At 40.3% G+C, this 22,217-nt stretch overlaps 1 long non-coding RNA gene across 2 annotated transcripts in view; it reads right to left on the reverse strand.

Moving 5' to 3' along the window:
- Positions 1-1,061: 1,061 nt before the first annotated feature.
- The window catches only part of LOC143443015 (uncharacterized), a 51,306-nt gene continuing 30,150 nt past the window's right edge, over positions 1,062-22,217 (reverse strand). For both annotated transcript variants that reach the window (XR_013111676.1, XR_013111677.1), the window contains 2 exons: positions 8,486-8,556; positions 1,062-1,468 (listed from right to left, as the gene is read on the reverse strand). This is a non-coding gene — a long non-coding RNA (uncharacterized LOC143443015). The remainder of the gene's footprint in view (positions 1,469-8,485; positions 8,557-22,217) is intronic.

A 22,217-nucleotide genomic window follows, 5' to 3' on the forward strand; every position in this document is an offset into this window, starting at 1 on the left:
AGTAGTGTTGCTCTTTCTACCTAGGATTGCACCATCTATTTGCAGGCTTTTGTGTTTCCATGTGAATTTTCTGGTTGTTTTTTCACTTCTACAAAAAAAAAAAAAATCACTGCAATTTTAAGGGTGATTACATTGCATTATTAGACAATTTGCAGTAATGTAAACTGTTTCTGGGATATTAATTTTACCAATTTGTGATCATGGAAGGTCTTTTTACTGTCAAGTGTCTTCTTCAGTTTTCATTATACAGATTTTTTTTATTTCTATAAAGTGTACTCATAGTTAATTTTTTGTGCTATGGTAAATAGGATTTTTTTTCCCCCATGATTTCTTTCTCAACAACTTTGTTATGGCATATTGAAAAGGTACTTGGCTCTGTGTGGGTTTATAGCCTGTACTTTGCTGAAGGTGTTTACTAAATGAAAAAGTTGCAGAGTGGAATTTTGGGGGTCCTTTAAATATAGGTTCAAGTTGTCTGCTAACAGGTGTGGTTTGACTTCTTCCCTTCCTAGCTGCATCACTTGTCTTCATGTCTTACTGGTCAAGCTAAGACTTCAAGCACTTCAAGTAGAGAGATTGAGCACCTTGTCACGCTCCCGATTTTAGAAGGAGTCTTCTCAATTTTCTCATTCACCATATAACATTGGTTTGTCCTAAATAGGCTTTATCATACTGAGGTAAATTCCTTCCATTCCTAGCTTTCTTGAGGCTTTTATTACAAAGAGATGTTGAACTTTATCATAGGCTTTTTCTGCATCTTTTGGGGTGATCATGTCTTTCTATGTATTCATAAGTCATGTTACATTTATCGATTTGTATGAGTACAACTTTCTTTGCATCCCCAGTTGAAAAAAAAAACATTCAGTTATGCAGTCGAATCATTTCAATGTTTTTTTTTTTTTTTTAATTTGGTTTGTAAGTACTTTATTGAGAGAGGGGGGGTGGGGGAGAGAGCATTCATCATGGTGTTGTGGCACTATTCCTGGAGATCCGTGAACAAACATCTACACACCCTAGACAAGAAATTGACAACAGACCAAAGTACGCATACCACCAGAGTCTGACGTGCTGAACCAGTGAGTTTTATTGGGGCTACGTACAGGAGATGAAGTGACGCAAAGACCTCACCATGGCCTCCTCACCATGGGTAGCATCTCAGCAAAGCTGGAAACCTGGATCGCAGTGCACAGCCGAAAGCAAGCTAACAGGTTGAGGGAGCCCTTTCACAGCTTAGCTGCTCTGAGCCTCTTGGAGGCAACTCAGCTGTGTAAGTTGTGCATTCCTCCTCCGCTTAGTGAGCTAGTGCCAAGCTCAGAGGTGTATCCCTTCTTATCGGTGAGACAGGGTTCAGCAGTGTATTCCTCCCTTTAGTGAGAGACAGGGCCCAATTCTGCCTTGCATTCCTCAGCCTGGCCTGTTGTTGCTCATCCAGGCAACGACGACGACGATGGTACCACTGCTGCTGCCCCTGCAGAGGAACTCAGTTTCAGATTATTGTTTCTGTTCGATCCTACCTCTCCATAGCCTGTGCTGTCTTGATGTCTCTTGGTCTGTGGCTCAGGCAGGCCCCCGTCTTGTCTCTGTAGTGCAATCAGTCTCTTTCTAGCTTGCTGATAATGCCAGTGTCCCGAGGAGAGAATGCATCTCCGGGACCTGCTGCAAACCAGAGCACAGGCAGTGCCGTGTACCTGGACACCAGTCGGCTGCCACTCCTGATGCCTTCCAGTAAAGGTCTCACTTCGTTTTCTTTCTCTCCTCTTCTGCATTTTCTCTCATGAACTTAAGTCTACTGTTTTCTAGCCTGATTCCTTTCTCTTTCTCAACAGTTCAAAGGTGTCTCTTATGCCGCCATGTTACATGGAAGAACTAACAAATCTTTGCCATTTTCTTTCTACAAAGTAGAAACGACAATCTTTTACAGAGCATCAGTTTGCTGTAGCTAACCTATGAGTAGCTAATAAACGAATACACTTCTTAAAAATTAATTCTACTGGAACCATTAAAGAGTTGAAAAGAAAGTTTTTGAAGAAAACATCAGTACCTGATATTATTGACTTCTCTAACTGAATCAACTAACACAAAAGCTGTCCTGCCAGCATGTCCTGCTTTAAGAAAACAAAATACATGGTTAACTCATCCTAGATCACATTTCAATGGGGACAATTCCTGCTCTCTCTGTGTGTGCTAGAAGGCTTTACTATGGTTGAAATAAGTGGTTATTTTAATGCAACCACAATAGAATTTTCTCTACTGAAAATGAAGTGTCATATAATTCTATACATAGATTTGTAGATACACAAAGCTGAGCATAACTGCATTTGGTACTGAATATATTATATTTAAGGAAATTAAACCAAAACCCACCCAAAAGTTTTAAACATCAGCTTGAGAACCCTCATCTGAGGGATTTATTTTCTCTGAGACACACTGCATGGGAAAAACTGGGGAAGATTCACACTAAAAGCATAACTTCCTAATGTCCACATATTCATAAAATGTAAGGATATTATTTCAAATTTTAAATGCCTTATGTCATGCAGAAAATACAACTTTCTGTTTTCTAATAAAAGAAGCAATTTTCTTCCAGAATACAAAATCTAATTCTGAGTAAAAGCAACCAAAACAGAAATTCAAGGAGACTAAGTCCTGGATTTACAACAAATGTGATTAGATTTCAGAGATGCACACCTCCCCCCAGACCCCTTACTGCCTTGGTATCTCAGCTCTAACTGGAGCCAATCAGGACAAAGGCCTGGAAACTCTGAAGGATTGTGACTTTTTTTTTGGAAATACTCTGCTAAGCATTAACACCTGTAAGCAGCAGAAAGTCTACAGTACATTCTACCTGCTTTCCGTCTTTGTAAACATCTACATATACAGGTTACAGCCTCCCTCGCCCTCTCCCCACCCCTCTCTCTTCTGTTATCACATTCTTTCCTGTTATAGTCAAACCCACTTACCTCAGAATATCCCACCTGCCTCGGCTCCTCATCTTTTCCTTACATATTTATTTGACTTCTCATTTCTTTCTACTTTACTGAAAAGGAATTATGTGAATACAGAATTTCCTAAGCATGATTGCTGGTTATGAACATTTCCATAATTAAACAAAAGGTTAATACAATTAATAATTTTATTATATTATCATTATATTATTGATTTTATATTTTATATTATAATATTATATTTATATATACTATGCAATTAATTTACATGTTATCAATAATTTATAGAATTGGAAACCAGAAATGTCACACCTTCATTGTCGGTCAAACACATGTTTTAATGGTTATGCACCAAAATAAGTTTTTTTTATAATAGATATTTTATGCTTTATGCTTATATATATATTACTATGCATATTCTAGAAATTATGCAATTCTTATTTTAAACTTGAATGCATCAATGAAATTTAATCTATTTCTCTCAATATTTTCAGTTTTGTAAGTTAATGCCCCCAGATAATAGGCAGCCATCAGGAGAAAGGAAAAGTAGACCAGCCAGAGCCAGGACGTTTTGCTCAAGGGAGATGGCTCGAGTTCACTAATTGACTTCTTTGGGGATAATAAACATGTTTCCCACAAGGTGTAGGCATGAGAAGTGATATTTTTATTTGTATGTGACTGTCAACATGATGCTTCTCTTTCCATTCCCTGAAGAAGGAAGTGAGCATGTGTCTGTGTGTACTGACCAGAGAAGGGAGTAGAAAATGTACCAAGCAGACAGCCAAAGGAAAGCAAACTGAATCCAAACTGCGTGCATGGAGAGGCTCACGGACTGAGAACTTGTAAGACAATGGGAAGCACATGACTGTCATTACTACGTGGCCTATGTTGAAGCTTCACTTCCCTTCTACGGCAGTTCTTTATCCATCTCAGCAATGCTGATCTGCCCAAAGCAGCTGAATCTCTTTTATGAAGGCAGCACTGACTTTTCTATGCAGAGTAATGAAATGGGATTGGTGGGATGTGGGATCACTATCCCAAGCTACCTCTGTGGGACTCAGTCGCATGGTACAGACAAACTCTAACAAGGTCCCAGTGTTTTTGTGGGTGTGTGCTGTCGGGAATGCATCGATCTGTTAGGACTTATGCCTTTAAACATGCCTTCATGTAGGTGTTGGGTGAACCTACTGACTTGTATCTAACAAATAAGATGCAATGGGTGTCATGCTTGAAATTAGATCTTACAGATGGTGGCTTTCCTCTCGGGTGTTCATTCCCTTCCCTTGGAGTCACTGTTCTGGGGGAAGCCAGATGCAGGCCCTGAGACAGCCTATGGAGAGACCTCATGATTCAGCTTAGAAGCAGATCCCTGCCCGGGTCGGTACTCAACCAATGAACCTGCAAGGTTCTCCACTCTTCAAGCCTTGAGACAACTGTAACTTCAGCTGACATCCTGATTATAACTTCCAAAAAGTATTCTCGCCAAACCACCTAGCAAAGCTATTTTGAGATCCCAGACCACAAAGAATTCAAGGTGATGTGTGTTTGTTATTTTAAGCCACTAAATTTGAGATGACTCCTGAGCCTTAGGAGATAAGCAGTTGGATCCACAGCCAATAAGAAGCAGGGGGAGAGTTAGAGGTGGGGAGTGGGGGAGATGAAAGAGTAGCTATGCTGTGCAAAATAAGATACCAGGAACCTTGTGGGTGTATCTTAGGTCGATTTCTCTACACTCTAATATGGTTGTCACTGTCGGCTAGGCATATTAACCCAATCTGCAGTCAAAGGAATTTTGCATATAAAATAACTTAAAGATTTTTCAGAACCATACATTATGTATAGCAACACGATTTATAGTATTAAGTAATATTATAGTAGATTGACTTGATACAGTTTTAAACAGAAGAAAAAACTACCTAGCGGATACATTTTTCACATTAACCTGTTTAGGAAAAGAGATTTTAAAAATGTTCTGGTGAGGTGATTCGTAACTTGAAATTTTTCCCTCTTTTGTTCTGTTTAAACTATGTTAATGGATTGGACAGATGTTCAGTGGTTAGGAGCACCTGCTGCTGCTCCAGAGGACCTGAGTTCAGTTCTCAGTACCCATGTCAATTGGTTCAGAGCTGCCTGTAACTTAAGCTTAGGGGATCTGATTCCCTCCTCTGGCTTCCACTAACACCCCATATACATGCCATGCAGTCACCATGAGATACATACATCTGCATAATTGTGGTAATTAGAATAGGAACGGTCCCCATAGATTCATGTGTTTGAATACTTGGCCCATAGAGAGTGTAACTACTAGAAGGTATGGCCTTGTTAGAGGAAGTGTGTCACCGTGAGAGCAGGCTTTGAGGTCTCAGATGCCCACGCTAAGCCCAGTGTTACTTTCACTTCTTCCACCTGCCGATCCAGATATAGAACTCTCAGCTCCTTCTCCAACACCGTATCTGCCTGCATGCTGCCATGTTTCCAGCCATGATGATAATAGACTAAACCTCTGATCTATAAGCCAGCCTCAATTAAATGTTTTCCTTTATAAGAGTTTATGTAGTCATGGTGTCTCTTCATAGCAATACAGACCTAACTAAGACAGTAAAAAAAACTACTTTTAAATAACTTTTAAAATGATGGAAATACAACATAGAAAGAGAGTTGAAAACCTTAGAAAAGAAAGGTTATGTGCCAAGAGAAGTAGGCTGAACACAGCATCCATTGCTCAGTTCTCCAATGGGAAGGAGAAGCTGAAGCTACCTCCAGAGCAGAAGGTCAAGGTCAAAAAAAAAAAAAAAAAAAAAAAGCAGACAGATGAAGCCCATGGCCCTTGTAGACCTCAGACCCAGGTTCAGGCTCTGGTGAAACAGTGGTTCCTCTAATGAACAGGAAAGGTTAATCTCAAAAGAGATCTCACGTTGTCATGCTCAATGACTCAGAAGGCAGTGACCCCCCCTCCCTTCCACCAAGTTCCCATTCCACTTTCATATCTTTGTTTTTTTCTTTGTGACACACTGGGTTAAAACAGGGCCATTCTCACGTGCATGCATGTGAAGCTACCCACCTGTGCATGAGTATTTCACCAGCAGCTACATCACAAAAGACAATGACCTCCTCAACCCCCAGCAGCTCCTATTGGCTCCCCTTGGGTAGAGCAGAGCCCCAAGAGTCCCTGTCTACACTCTGTGATTCTGTGAGTGCTATCTTGACAGAGAATTTTTGTTTTGTATTTTTAGTATGTGTATGTAATACACATGAGTGGGGGTTCACATACATGCTCAAGTATGTGTATGTGTTCATCCACAATTGATGCTGCAAGGCCTCCTTGATCACTTTTCACCTTACATATTGAGGTAGGGTCTCTCCCTCAACTTGGAGCTCGCCATTCTGGCCAGTCTGGCTAGCCAGCTTGCTCCAGAGATTCCCTACCCTGCTACCTGCCCACTGGGATTACAGGTGAGCCATCATACCCACCTGACTTTTGCGTGAGTTCTGAGAATCAAAACTTTTCTCCTCAAGCTTACGTGACAAGCACTCTCCCTGCTGCACCATCTTGCTAACATTAATAATCTATTTTTAGAAATTGATCTACCCTAGGGATCTGGGACTTAAGATTCACAGCTTCAACTTGTTCTGCCAGCACTTCTGGACAAGTGAAGGCCCAGAGAGGCAGTTATGAAGAACAGGGGGACTGGTCCAAGGGTGTGGGCAGCAGGTGGCTGGCTCGGGCTGGGAAGTGCATAAAGAGAGACAACTCACCCTTAGTCGTTGGGAATGGATCTTATCACCTGGGACTTACCCTTTGATAACTCTGAGTCTGAGATGAGCTTGTAAATGAAACCCTGGGGCCACTATGAGTCATCCACTTCCCAAGAACTCTGAAGCTGTGAAGTGTATGTGATGGCCACACTGTATCCCTCCCTTCAGTGGAGGTGGTTAATACTCAGGAGGCCTTATAAGTAAAAGGATGGGCCATTTGCCTGCCCGGATATCAATGCTGAAGTTGCTTTACACACAATGCACTTCAGAAACCCTCTCTGAGCTACAAAGTCCACTCAGGGGATCTGAAAAGTCTCTAGGGTAAAAGAATCTATATGGCCCACAGAATGCAAAACCAACCATAGCAAGCAGAGGCCTTTTCTATGCAAAGAAGAGATGCTAAAGTTGAAGACAGCTCTCAGCAATGGCATAAACTATTGGAAAGACAAGAACCCACACATTTAACTAACTCTCTACCCTCCCCTCATGCAAGTAACTGGCATCTCCAATTGTAAGAGCCCAGTACCAGGAGCACAATGAGATATCCATGTACCTTACGTAGCAATGAAAGTCTACTACAGCCAAGAAAGTAGTAAGGGACATTGCTGTCATACCCCCTCAGTGGCATCAGGAAAACAGCAAATTTTTTTTAAAAAAAAAAATCAAAAGAAGAAAAGAAACAATATCAAATGTTGACCTGTGGGGACGGGACTCACACATTGCTATTGAGAAGGCAAACTTGACCTGCCTCTATGGAAATCGGTGTCAAGTTCCTTATAGAACTAAAAATACAACTACCATGTGACTCAGTTGTACCACTTCTTGGCATATGCCCAAAGTGAGTGGACCACAGAGACACCTGCACACTCATGCTTGTTATTGTAACACTAAATAACAGAATCAGCTTATGTGTCTGCCAGTAGATATGAATGGATAAAGAAATATATAGCTGCAAGTTGATATAATCATGTTAAGTGAAATAGGCCACAGAAAGACAAATACTGAATGACTTCTATTATTCATGAGTTTAAGAATTCTGAATATCTACATAAACACACACATACATATACATACATGCATGCATGCATACATACATATGATATGAAATCAGAAGAAGACTGTGAAAAGGGGGACTTAAGGGGGAGGAATAAGACTGAGGTGAATATGACCCAAGCACATGATATATGTAAAAGAACTTGTCTTTATGAAACCCAACATTGTGTACCATGAATAATGTACACCAATGCTTTTTTTAAAAGTATATTTTCTGGAAGGTAAATAAGCCTAATGATGCAAGAAGTGGAGTCTATTTTAAAAAGTCTTTCATTGGGAATGTTTATAGCCAGGTGTGAAATTACATGCCTTTAATCCTACTGCTCTGAAGGCTGAAGCAGGGGAATTGCAAGTTTGAGGCTAGGTATATAGGAAGGCCTGCATTGCCTATATAGTGTCTCAAACAAAACAAGCAGAAAGGAAGGAAGGAAGAAGGAATTTAAAAAGGATTAAATGAAAGGTTTGCACTTGAACATTTGAATAGGAAAAAAGGAAATGTTTACATTTGTAGCTGATCTTTGTCACTTTCTGAGTTCTTCTTTTTCCACCTCCAACCCCACCACCTCATCACTAGATAATAAAGAAAAAAGGATGAGAGAGAGAGAGAGAGAGAGAGAGAGAGAGAGAGAGAGAGAGCGAGCTTTGGATCTCATTCCCTCCTTGTCTCTTCGTGGAGCATGAGTTACTGACAACCTGCAACCTACCCCCAAGTACAACCAACAACCACTCACCTTGCCTCTTGGGACTCTCCGAAAAGTTCCCAGAATTCCAAACATCACACAACTGCAGAAATTAGCTGCGGCTGGAAAAACCAGGTTTTAGTTAGAGCATGGGGCAAAGCATAGTCAGCTGCTCAGACCGGCTGAAGCAGCCTCATATCCCACCTGAGATTAAAATGAAAATACATTTTTATAATACTTCAGTGTTTTTTTTTTTTTTTAAATATCAAAACTCCAGAATTCTCAAAACTTGTCACCACATACATTATTTGGTATACATAGTATAATGGGCAAATAAGTTCTGAGGACATCTTTCCTTAAGGACCAATGAGAATGCTCAACATTTACGACTACCTACCGTCAAGCACGATAAATTGGGTGCAAACTCAGTACCCCACTTGACTGAAGATGAGAATGTACTCTTTGTAAATTGTCCCCTGAAATCTACACATGCTCCAGGACAGGTGTGTCTACAACAACAGTTAAGTAAAATAAAAATAAAGGTAATAACTACTTTTAAATCTTTCATTGATACAGAAGAAAAAAAAAGAAAAGAAAGCCAATAAATTAGGTGTATAAATCTTTGTGGTGTTTTGGGTGAGAGGAATTTGGTGTTGCCATTGGCAGATTACAGCTTCAGAAAAAACATTAATAATGTATCCTCTAACTGTGGGCAAGAAAATAACTAGTTTGGGTAATGAGTTTCTTTCAGACCCAGCTTACATTCTGGATCTCACAAGTGTTCTTATTGTTGATTGTTTTTAAGCTCTCACCAGCCTGCTATGGCTTGCTCTGGTCTGAATGCATCCCCACCCCAGACTCATTTGTTAAAAAAACCTAACCATCTTTGGGATCATATTAAGAGATAAGACTTTTAAACTCTCATGGACAGGGTAAATAGTCATTTAAAAGAAGTCTGAGAGAGTCCTTAGTCTTTCGTGCTATTTTTAGAAAAAAATGCAAAGGCAGTGCTGAAAGTTTCTTAATCTGTGATAAGATTATTTGTTATTTGTTATTGTTATTGCCCAGTCTATAATTCACCTGCTTAGAGGCCCCGGGGTTTCTTAGCATGCACCCTGCATCAGGACCTTCCCAGGCACATAAAGAGAGTACCTGCTGTTCATTTCATTACCTTTCTACGTGCCTAACTCAGAACTGTTCGTTCTGAAATGTTTCATAGGTAACCAAGGGAAATTGCAAGACATTAAATCAAGGCTTCGCAATGAAAACTCTACATCCAGTCAAGTGAAGCAAGGTGTCCTTTTCTGGGCTCATTAAACATCTGAAAGGTCGCGCTCTATTCTAGACTTGCCCAAAGCAACTGTCCATCTAAAAGCTGTCCTATCCACCTCTGCTTTGGCCTTCTTCTTACAATTCAGAGTGTTTTCTCTCTAGTCTTCCTGTGAAATCGGTGAGCAATTACAGTGTGGATTTGACAAGATCCTTCTGTGGGAGCATGTGTGAAGGCAGCTACCTCCACGAAGGGTCAGCAGCTTTAGGAACACAGGGAGAGTTATCTGACTGTCTTGTCCCCAGCTAAGACTTTTTTTGTTTAAACTTTTCTAGGACTTTTGGAAGAGGTTATTCTTGTACGGGCACAGTTTTCTTTTCTCACTACAGGAGGCATCATGTATAATTAAGCTCTGCACTCCAAAATAGAGGCAGAAGTGCTGATCACATTACTCTCTGCTGAATGTCACCTCCCCTCTGCTCAAGAATCTCAGGATTCCTTGTATTGTCTGCAATCCCATTTGCTTTTAACACTCACTCGATCTGTGCATTCATGAAGCATTTCAGGTTAGAAAGAGACATGCAAACCACCCTGTCAGACTGTAAATCAAGGATTCTCAGCTTGCTCATGCTTCATATTTTGGATTGTAGAAGTCTCTGTAAATAAACACGAGTCCTGTGCACTGTGCAAGATGCTGAATAATATTCTTACAATTTCCCACCAGATGCCAGGAACTCCCTAGTCATTACAATGATAATTATTTCCAGATATTCTTCTTCTAGGCACTGTCCTAGCTAGCTTGTGTTAAGCTTGACACAACGGCACAGTCTGCTGAGAGGAATCACCTAGATCAGACTGCCCTGTAGGCATATCTGTGGGGAATTGTCTTGATTCTTATGTAAGACGGCCCAGTCCACTGCAGGCAGCACCAACCCTAGGCAGGTAGTCCTGGGCAGAATAAAAACAGCCTGCTAGCGGGGGCAGTATGCCTTTAATTTCAGCACTCGAGAGGAAAAGGCAGGCAGATCTCTAAGCTTGAGGCCAGTCTGATCTACAGAAGGCATTCCAGGACAGTCAGAGCTGTACAAAAACAGATACAAACAAACAAAAACAGCTGGCTAAGTGTGAGCCAGTGAGCAAGCCAGCAAGCAGTGTTTTCCCATGGTTTCTGCTTCACAATCCTGCTTGAGTTCCTGCCCTGACTTTTCTCAGTGATGGATTATTGGATGAAGCAAGCCCTTTGCTTCCTAAGTCTCTTTTGGTCAGCATGCTTTGTCACAACAGGAAGGAAACCAGGAAAAAGGACTGTTAGGAGCCGCGGTGAGTGTGACAACATTCGCCATTACAAGATGGCGCGGACATCCTGTGCTCCCACAAGTAAACAACTAACTGCGCAGGTGCAAGAGGCAAAAGCATGCCAAAGTCACTGCCCATCCCGGGGTGTAATATGGGGTGATGAGTGAAGAGCTAATCAGAAGTGAACACGCCACTCTAGGGTACATATAGCAGTGCCTTTCCCAGGCTTGGGGTCTTCCGCTTCTGCTGATACAAGAATAAAGCCTCGCTGTAGTAACTACCCGAACACTGCCTCACATGTCTCTTTCGAGGGCGAAGGGGACTTGGAAGGGACACGGAACAAAGGACAAAATGCCCTTAGTGGAGAATCACTGCTCAGATACTTGAAGGGTTGGTATGGCTTGTTCCTAGTGTGCTTCTTATTGTTTCTTTCATTTGAATCTCACAAAACCCCTGCCTCACACCGATGCCTAATGGAAATACAGTTCTTGATCTAACTTAAGTGACTCCTAATGATTTTACTAACAAAGGAGCAATGGCTAATAGGCTGAATAATGATGATTTATCTGTGGTAGGGTGCTTAGAGAGCCTAGAAGCAAATTGGAAACAGAAGTTGTGCCACTTTATTCTCTTTTGATTTTAACTAGAAAATCATCAGGAAGCTTATTTCAGCAATTTTCCACCATTAAAATTTATGCCCAAATTCCCTGTACAGAGATTATTCCAGGACTAAGATACTTCTCAGAGATAGAGGTTCTTAGGATTTCCCCAGCAACTGCGGCAGAAGCACATCAATTTAGCCAAGGAAAACAGGAACAGTGTCAAGAAAGGTGTCAATAACTTCTGCCTTGTGTGTAGTCTCCTTCAGAAACCCAGCAGGAAACTAGCTCAAAGTGTAAGTTTCCAGAACAAAGGTGGGGCTCATGCCAAAGGGATGGCTGCAGAAAGGAACTGTCATACAAAGTCTTTGTTTTGTGAACTGGCTCAGATGGATGCTATGCCTTTCTTTTTCAAAGGTAATTGTATTTATTTATTTTGTGCATATGTGTGGAAGTATGTGTGTCACTGCATGCATGTGGAGGTTAGAATATAACTTGTAGAAACTTGGAGGAACTTGCCTCCATTTGAGTCCCTGGGATCAAATTCAGATAATTAGGCTTAGTGATAAGTAAGTACCTTTACTTTGTCCACTGAGCCATCACTCCAAATCTTAGCCATTCTTATAAGGCAGTCTTATATATAAATAAATACCTATATAAAAATAGTTATTCTTATAAGACAGTCTTATTATGCAAATAAAACCAGGGAAAGTCACATAATGTCTTGAATCCCTACTCTCATCCTCTACAAAGAGAACAAGAGAGACTGGGATATAACACAAAGATTAATACATTAATACTCAGATCAGTCAGTACCCCACGCAGAAGTACTTCTTCAGTTAAACTGATACTCTTGCTATGGATACCATTAGTTTGGTAGAGGAACCATTTGAACTGCCCTGGGGGGGAAATGTATGTTATTTAGGTAGGAAAAAAATCAGGAAAGCAGAAGACATATAAGCAATGAGGGTAAAGGTCTGAGCATTTGACAGGAGACTACTAGAAGAGGACATTGGAAGGAGAGTGTCTGAAGTCAGAGTGAAGGACCTCTAAACTGACATGGTGAACATGAGCTATGCTGGAGCATGTGAGGAGTCGTGGGGTTTCTTTCAAGATGGACTGGCATCCACTAAAGGCTGCCCGCCCATCTCATGAGGCTGAGTTGACATTCCCCTGAAATGCTTCCCAACTACAGGACTTTCAGACCCTTTCTGTCCTTAAATCCTTAGCATTTATCTTCAATAACAGAATGCACATTTTCTTGAAATGTTAGTAGGTATTATACAAAATAAATTCCATGTCCAAAGAAATAGGGAATTCTGAGATAACAGAAGGTTGTCAGATGTTCAAAACTTGCCAGAGCCTTTTACTTAGTAATATTGGGGAATGTTCATGAATATGTTATGAAGGTTTTCTCAAGGGCACTGTTCACACAGCATCCCAAAGACTGTGCCACCTTTCACCCAGTGTGGAGAAAAATCCCAATCTGCCTTAAACTCACAGCAGGACTACAGCGGATGGCTGTGAGACTGAGGTCACCACACTTAGGGGCAGGACTGGTCTCTACCACAATGTCAGCATGCTTCCTAAAATGATGTGCTGCCTGGGAAAATCCCCAAGCTGGAGCTCCTGTACCCGGCAGCAATCTTCAGCTTTCCTCACACTCACAGGAACCTGAGACACAGCACACCCTCACATACTCTCTAATGCTCCATCCAGAATTGTTAGCACCAGGTCCCCCACCAATGACTTCACGGGAGAAATAACAGATGGAGTTTACTTCACACAGCTTCAGCGAGTATTTTTAAAACAACCTACTCAACATTCCAATTATTCTGAAGAGCGTTGTTAGCTTTACTATTAGTGTAAGCATTCCTTTGTATTCCACGCATCACATTTCCGTTGAATCTCTTTTTGAAAATTGTGATTTCTTTGAACCACTGTGATAGCACATTCAAAGTATATGTCCTTGAGCCACCACAGAATCTTTATTATAAAAGGGAGGAATGGCTAGTGTTTGAAAATTTTAAGAAATAAAGTAGGGGTGTTAGCAAAAAAAAAAAAAAAAAAAACCAATACAGAAAAGTATGTCAACACTTTATAAGTACCCATCCTTATTAATGACTTCAAGCTATGCAATGTCTATGCCAATAATATGAATAATTTCTGTGCCACAATGACAAAGTGGGGTGCCAAACATGACAATGTTGTGCTTGAAATCGTAGCTAAAGCAGTAAGACTAGAGAAAGAAAAGAGCTACAGATAGGAAAAGAGGTCAAAGTATCCCCTTTTTCAGATGATATGATCTTATACATTAGAAACCCCAAATAATCTACCAAAAGTCTCTTAGAGAAGGTTAAAAACCTTCACTAAAGTGGCAGGACACCGAATTAACACACAAAAATCAGACTATGTGCCAATAACATTCTTACAAAGAAAACAAGGAAGTAATCTGTCTCTTTGACAATACCCTGAACAATACCTTGGGGGGAAGTATAACCTAACAAAGGAAACAAAAAGACTTCTATAATGAAAAAATGTTAAAACTTGGAAGAAGGAAATTAAGGAAAGAACCTAGAACAGCAGTTCTCAACCTGTTCTCAACCTGTGGCTCACAGCGCTTTGGGCATCATGTGACTCTTTCACAGGGGTTACTTAAGACTGTTGAAAAACACAGATGTTTACATGATGACTCATAACAGTAACATTATTACAATAAAGTAGCAATAAAAATAAGTTTATGGCTGGGGATCATTGCAACATGAGGAACTGTATTAAGGGGCCGCAGCATTAGGAAGGCTGAGAACCACTGCTCTAAAAGATGGAGAGACCTCTCATGCTCACCAATTAAAATGGCCATCTTACCAAAAGCAATCTACAGATTTAACACAATCTTAATCAAAATCCCAGTGCCATTTTTCACAGAAAACAAACAAAACTTAAACCATATATGGAAGCACAAGCTCTAGACAGACAAGTCAATCCTGTGCAGAAAGAATACTTCCAGAGTTTTCATATTCACTGATTTCAAATTACCACAGAACCATAGTAAACAAACAAACGATATGGTACTTCCTCAAAAGCAGACTTGTGGACCAGTAAGACCGGGCTACAAATTCACACAACTACAGCCACTTGTTTTTTTGTCTTTTACTTGTTTGTTTGCTTGCTTGCTTGCTTGCTTGCTTGCTTGCTTGCTTGCTTACTTGTTTTAAGCTCAAAAAATGTATGCTGGGGAAAAGACGGCATCATCATCATCACCAAATCACGCTGGGAAACCTAGATATGTAAATGTAGCATAATGAAACCAGATCTTTATCTCTCACCTGATACAAAACTCACCCCCGAATGGATCAAGTACTTCACTGTAAGACCTGAAATTACTAGAGAAAGTATCGAATATACTACAAGATGCAGACAGAGGTGGGGATTCTCCAAATAAGATAGTCTTTCAGGAAATAAGGTCATAATCAATAAAATGAGAATTTGTAAAATAAAAAGGCATCCATACAGCAAAGGACACTGTTGAGTGAAGAGACAGCCTGTGGGCATGGCAGAAAATTTTTGCCAGTTATACCTCTCGCAAAGGATTAGTATCTAGAATATACAACAAACAAACAAACAAAAAACCATCAAGAAAAGAATTCAGTCCAAAAAGAAAAAATAAAAGAGCTATGGCACTGGTCAGGGAGTTCTCAAAACAAGAAATATAAATGCCAGTTGAACACTTGAAAAGTTTCAACATCTCTAGCCAGAAGAGAAATGCAAATGTCTAGGATCAAGAAGACAGCATAGGTGTGGAAAATGGGGATCCCTTATCTACTGCACCTAGGAGTATAAACTGGTGCAACCACTATGGAAATCAGAGTGGGAGTTTCTCCAAAAGCTCAAAGTTTAATTACCATACAACTCGGCTATTCTTCTCCCAAGGGACTCTATCTCCTACTACAGAGATGCTTGCTCCTCCAAGTGCCTTGCTCCACTATTCACAGAAGCTATGAGATGAAGTCAGCCGAGATGTTCATTGACTGAAGGATAAATGCTGAGACTGTGGCACACATACATGGTGGACTGTTACTCAGTTATAAAGCAAAATAAAATTATGAAATTCACAGGAAATTGTTGAGGTTGGTTCTAACGCTTTGAATTAATCCAGCTCCCCAAATCTAGAATCTGCATGTTCAAATGCTGAAGGTTCTTGTCCCCAGTTGGTTTTTGATCGATCAATAAAGAGCCAATGGCCAATAGCTGGGCAGGTAGACTGAGGTGGGACCTTGAGATTTCTGTGGGCTAGGGACTGGCAGAGGAAAGAGAAGAGAATAGCCATGATTCACAGGTAGATGGATTACATTTAGAGCTACAAAAAGAAAATCATCTAAATCACAGGTGAGAAGAAATGCAGCCCCAAGAAGGGCTGTCCACAAGCACCTTGGGCATCGAAGACTAGGGGGCCACCCAGAAGGAGCCAGGTCAACAAAGATAAAATATAGAATTAGAGGGTGGTAATCCAGGATTACAGGAGAAAAATGTGTGCTAGCCACAGAGAGGATTAGAACTGCCCAGCCGATGAGCTCTTGAAGGCACTTTAAAATTAAATGGTGTGAGGGGGGGTGTGCCTGTGAGCACGCACACATGCTTCTTTCATTTGCAAATCCAGATGGCTCCTGGAAAGTGCACACAAGGAGTCAAAGCAGCCTAGATAAACTTGCTGCTACAGGAAATTGTATGTACCTAGAACATACTGTAATGAGTGCAGTAACCAAGGCTCCAGAAGGCAAGTGCTACATTTTCTTTCTAATAAATGGACCTTAGCTTTAAAATTTTATATTAGAAATCACAAAGGGAGACTACCCTGGAGATAGAAAACCTAGGAAAGAAATCAGGTGTCATAGACACAAGCATCACAAACTAATACACTAGATAGAAAAGAGAATCTCAGGTGCGGAAGATACCATAGAAAATATTGACACAACTGTCAAAGAAAATGCAAAAAGTTCTTAACACAAAACATCCAGGAAATCTAGGACACAATGAGAAGGCCAAACCTAAGGATAATAGGTATAGAAGAGAGTGAAGATTCCCAACTTAAAGGGCCAATAAATATCTTCAACAAAACTATAGAAGAAAACTTCCCTAACCTAAAGAACGAGATGCCCATAAACATACAAGAAGCCCACAGAACTCCAAATAGACTAGACCAGAAAAGAAATACCTCCCATCACATAATAATCAAAACACCAAATGCACAAAGCAAAGAAAGAATTTTAAATGCAGTAAGGAAAAAAGGCCAAGTAACATATAAAGGCAGACCTATCAGAATTACACCAGACTTCTCACCAGATACTATAAAAGCTAGAATTCTGAGCAGATGTCATACATACCATAAGAGAACACAAATGCCAGCCCAGGCTACTATACCCAGCAAAACTCTCAATTACCATAGTTGGAGAAACCAAGATATCCCATGACAAAACCAAATTTACACAATATCTTTCCACAAACCCAGCATTACAAAAGATAATAGCGGGAAAGCTCCAATACAAGGAGGGGAATTATACCCTAGAAAGAGCAAGAAAGTAATCCTCTTCCAACAAATCCAAAAGAAGATAGCCACACAAAGATAATTTCACCTCTAATAACAAAAATAACAGGAAACAACAATCACTGTTCCTTAATATCTCTTAACATCAATGGACTCAATTCCCCAATAAAAAGACATAGGCTAACAGACTGAATATGTAAACAGGACCCAGCATTTTGCTGCATACAGAAAATCTACCTCACTGACAAAGACAGACATTACCTTAGAGTAAAAGGCTGGAGAACAGTTTTTCAAGCAAATGTGTGGGGAGCCGACAGAAGGCAGCTATCATCCTTGCAGCCATCTTGAGCCATATACCCTGATAAGAGACTTGATTACATTAGCCTGCAACAGCTGAGCACACTCTGATAACATCTTGCTTTAGATACCCAGGATTTTCCCTTGGGTGTGTGAGACTTAAAGGTGTGTGACTTAAGGGTGTGACTGAGAGATCAGATTTAGAGAAAAGACCTAAGGGCATGATTAAAGGCGTGACTTAGAGGCATGGCTTAGAAGTGAGACATATAAAAGGCAAGAGGCAGACAGAAGAGAGAACAGAGAATCAGACACTTCAGAGACTACAACTTGGGAGTAGGAATTAGGCATTAGGAGAGTACAACTTGGAGTACAACTTGGAGTTAGAATTAGGCAGAGGTATTAGGCACTTAGCACTTGGAAGAAGAAACTTGGAACTTGGAGGAACTAGGGACTAGGAACTCAAGACTTGGGACTTGGAGAGAAGAAGAGAGACTGAAGAATAAACGGGATTGAATCACACTCTGTCTGGTCTCCATTCCTTGTGTCCGTTTTCACTCTCTCTCTTGCTGAACCCTGACCCACAGACCGGAGCTGCTTGGAGTAGTAACAAGTTAGTCCCCAAGGCTTTTGGCAGTGTGGATCCCAACATTGATAGAGTGGTCCCCAACACAATGGTCCTAAGAAACAAGCTGGAGTAGCCATTCTAAAACTTCCAGCCGAGAGCACAAAGGGAGGGACTCATGGCTCCACCTGTATAGGTAGTTGAGGGTGGCATCAGTGGAAATGGAGGGCCTTGGTACCTAAAAGTTTGGATTCCCTAGTGTTGGGGAATTCAAGAGCAGGGAGGCAGGAATGGGAGAGTGGTGGGAACACACCCTCATAGAAGTAAAAGGAGGGGGGATGGGATAAAAGGTTCTGGGGGGAATGGGAGAGGAGATAACATTGAAAGGTAAATAAATAAACATCCAATAAAAAACAGATAATGGGTCTGGCAATTGTAGCTGAGCAGTTGAGACTTTTTGTCAACAATTTATTACAGTGATTTCATATAATCCTCAAGGACAAGGTATTGTGGAAGAGGCCCATGGAACTATAAAAGATTGGTGAGACATACTATTGCTGAGACAAAGGATGATGCTGACCCGTGAGCTTGCTGAGTGCCCTGTCAAGGGTGACTGGGGAGCTATATTGGACATATGTTCCTGACCCACCTTTGCTTGACTATATCTCAGATGGGACAAGCTGCCTTGCCTCAAGTTTTTAGACCTTGTGGGATAGAGAATTGAAAAGAGAAATTATGTCTCTTGTATTCTTCTTAAAGGTGACCAGCTATTAGGACTCAATCATGTACTGGTCTAGAAATCAATCTAATATGGGAAATAACAGTCTACTTTTGGAAGACTGGATATGGACTTTGTCAGAGACATATTTGGATGCTAGCTATAGCTCAATATGATAGGATAGCAAGAGATAATGTTGGGACAGGATCTGGATTTCAAACAAGGATTAGTGCATGTTTTAAGGCTCTTCTAATTGTCAACCTAAATTGGTTTTGTCTCTTCTACAGCATATTGTAAGTTGCATTGACTGTATAATTTCCCATTATGTTAGTGTGTTGAAACCTGGCATGTCTGTTACAGGGGTCTATCAACCAGCTTTTGTCTCACTGCCCTGAGTATTAGAAAACCTTGATTCTCTGAATAAAGCTTGAAAGTGCTGGAAGAAGTGAGTTAGGCTTTAAGCAGAAGCAAGAGGGTAACAGGCTTGATTATTGCTGGTATTCAGCTTTAATCTCATTAATTGTTAGCACCACTGCTTCTACAATAGCACTGACATGAGGAGTTAAGACAACTATTTTTGTTAACCATCTAGCTAAAAATGTTACTAATGTATTGAGTATTATACAAAAGGATTTGTATAGGTATCTGGAACAACAAATGATGCTCTATAACCCATTCAAATTATCTGAAGGAGATTCAGGGTTCAAGAGTTAGGAGCCATCCTAAGTCTCATGACAAATATGATTGGAGTAGTGTTACTTCTGAAATTCACAATGATTGTCATTATAATTAGAAAAAAGTTTAAAGATACCTGTAGGATATTTGACATAATCCTAACACCTCTCTGGGTGTGTTAACTTTGCATAGTGAGATTATGAATTTAAAGAATGCTGTTCTGTTGACCTTTGATTCTGCAAATAATGCCGATAAAGTTACCCATGACCTGAACTCAGTATTTTCATTTCAGTCAAACCTCAGAATGGCATATATTGCTTGATCAGGCCAGCCCTTCTTGTCCTGGGAATACTTTTATTCCTGCCCATCATGTTAAAGCTTATCTTTAACAACATCAACATGTTGGCAGCCAAAGTACATGGCTTAAACCTGAAAGTGGACCCTAGACAGAGTTATTAAATTAACAGGCTGGCAAGCCAAGGATGGATAAGATTCTTCACAGAGCCTTACCAACCTAAGGCAGAAGTGCATTGCCTTTGATAATGCATATTCCATGATAGATAAGAAAGGCTTTCTTGTCAGAACTACCTAAGACAGGCTCAGTCTTGTTAACAAAATAAAAAAAGAGGGAGAGGTGGAGAGGCTTTGGGGTTGCTTGGCAAGAAACTGACATGGGCCAAGGACAAGGAAAGGGACTGCTTGACAGGAATATAACATTGCCCCCCCCCCCCCCCAAAAAAAAAAGGCTTCAAGCAGGAATCTGACATTAGACTAGAATAAAGAAGTAATTTCAGGTAGAAATCTAAATTGTAGGCTACAACAAAGAAGTAATCTCAAGCAGGAATCTAAATATTAGGCCAGAAAAAAGAAGTAATTTCAGACAGGAATCTAATTTTAGGCTGAAACAAGGAAGTAGGCTTCAGACATGAAAATGACCTTGGGCTCAGATAGGGAAGTAGGCTCAGATACTTTGATCATCCTGATAAGCAGTGATCATGGGAGTGTTCACCTAACTGGGTTTAATGCCTTGCTTTTTCTTTGACTTTTGTGTTTATTGCCTTGCTTGTTCCTTGACTATTTACATCTATTGTATTGCTAGATCCTCAACCTAGAACTGACCTTAATACATGCATGTAATCAAAATGGTATAAAAGCATAAAGGTAAAGGGGGTAGAGGATAGGGGATTCTAGGGAGGGGAAATGGGGAAAGGGGATGACATCTGTATTGTAAATAAATAAAATATCCAATAAAAATAAAATTTTAGATTAAAGGAAGATGTTATTAATTTTAATTTTATGTGCATGAGTATTTTGCCTGAAGATACGTATGTGCACCAGGTGCATGCCGGTGCCTACAGAGGTAAAAAAAAAAAAAAAAAAAAAAAAAAAGTGTCAGATCTCCTGGAGTTCCAGGTGATTGTGAGCCCTCATATGGCTACAAGAAACTGAACCCTGGTCCTCTGAAACAGGGCCAGTGCTCTTTACCCCAGACCCATCTCTCTAGCTCCTGGATTATTACACTTTTGTGTGTTTAAGAAGCACATAAATAACACTCTCAAAGAATTTAAGGGAGAACACAGGTAAACAGGTAGAAGCCCTTAAAGAGGAAACATACAAATCCGTTAAAGAATTGCAAGAAAACGCAACCAAACAGGTGAAGGAATTAAACAAAACCATCCAGAATCTAAAACTGGAAGTAGAAACAATAAAGAATTTCAAAGGAAGACTACCCTGGAGATAGAAAACCTAGGAAAGAGATCAGGAGTCATAGATGCAAGCATCACCAACAGAATACAAGAGATAGAAGAGAGAATCTCATGTGCAGAAGATACCATGGAAAACATTGACATAACTGTCAAAGAAAATGCAAAATGCAAAAAGCTCCTAACCCAAAACATCCAAGAAATCCAGGACACAATGAGAAAACCAAACCTAAGGATAATAGGTATAGATGAGAGTGAAGATTCCCAACTTAAAGGGCCAATAAATATCTTCAACAAAACTATAGAAGAAAACTTCCCTATCCTAAAAAAGAGATGCCCCTGAACATACAAGAAGCCTACAAAACTCCAAATAGGGTAGACCAGAAAAGAAATTCCTTCTGTCACATACCAATCAAAACATCAAATGTAGAAAACAAAGAAAAATAGTTTTTTTCAGTAAAAGAGTAAGGGAAAAAGGTAAAGTAATATATAAAGGCAGACCTATAAGAATTACACCAGAAGCCGGGAGGTGGTGGCGCACACCTTTAATCCCAGCGCTTGGGAGGCAGAGGCAGGCGGATTTCTGAGTTCGAGGCCAGCCTGGTCTACAGAGTGAGTTCCAGGACAGCCAGGGCTACATAGAGAAACCCTGCCTCAAAAAACAAAACAAAAAAAAACCAAACAAACAAACAAACAAAAACAAAACAAAGAATTACACCAGAATTCTCACCAGAGACTGTAAAAGCCAGAAGATCCTGGAGTGATATCATACAGACCCTAAGAGAACACAAATGCCAGCCCAGGCTACTATACCCAGCAAAACTCTCAGTCACTATGGATGGAGAAACCAAGATATCCCATGACAAAACCAAATTTACACAATATCTTCCACAAATCCAGCACTACAAAAGATAATTGATGAAAAACTCCAACACAAGGAGGGAAAATACAACCTAGAAAAAGCAAGAAAGTAATCTTCCAACAAACCCAAAAGAAGATAGCCACACAAAGATAATTTCACCTCTAATATCAAAAATAACAGGAAGCAACAATCATTTTTCCTTAATATCTCTTAATATCAACGGACTCAATTCCCCAATAAAAAGATGTAGACTAACAGA

Source organism: Arvicanthis niloticus, chromosome 7 (assembly GCF_011762505.2).
Source record: "Arvicanthis niloticus isolate mArvNil1 chromosome 7, mArvNil1.pat.X, whole genome shotgun sequence".
NCBI lineage: Eukaryota > Metazoa > Chordata > Mammalia > Rodentia > Muridae > Arvicanthis > Arvicanthis niloticus.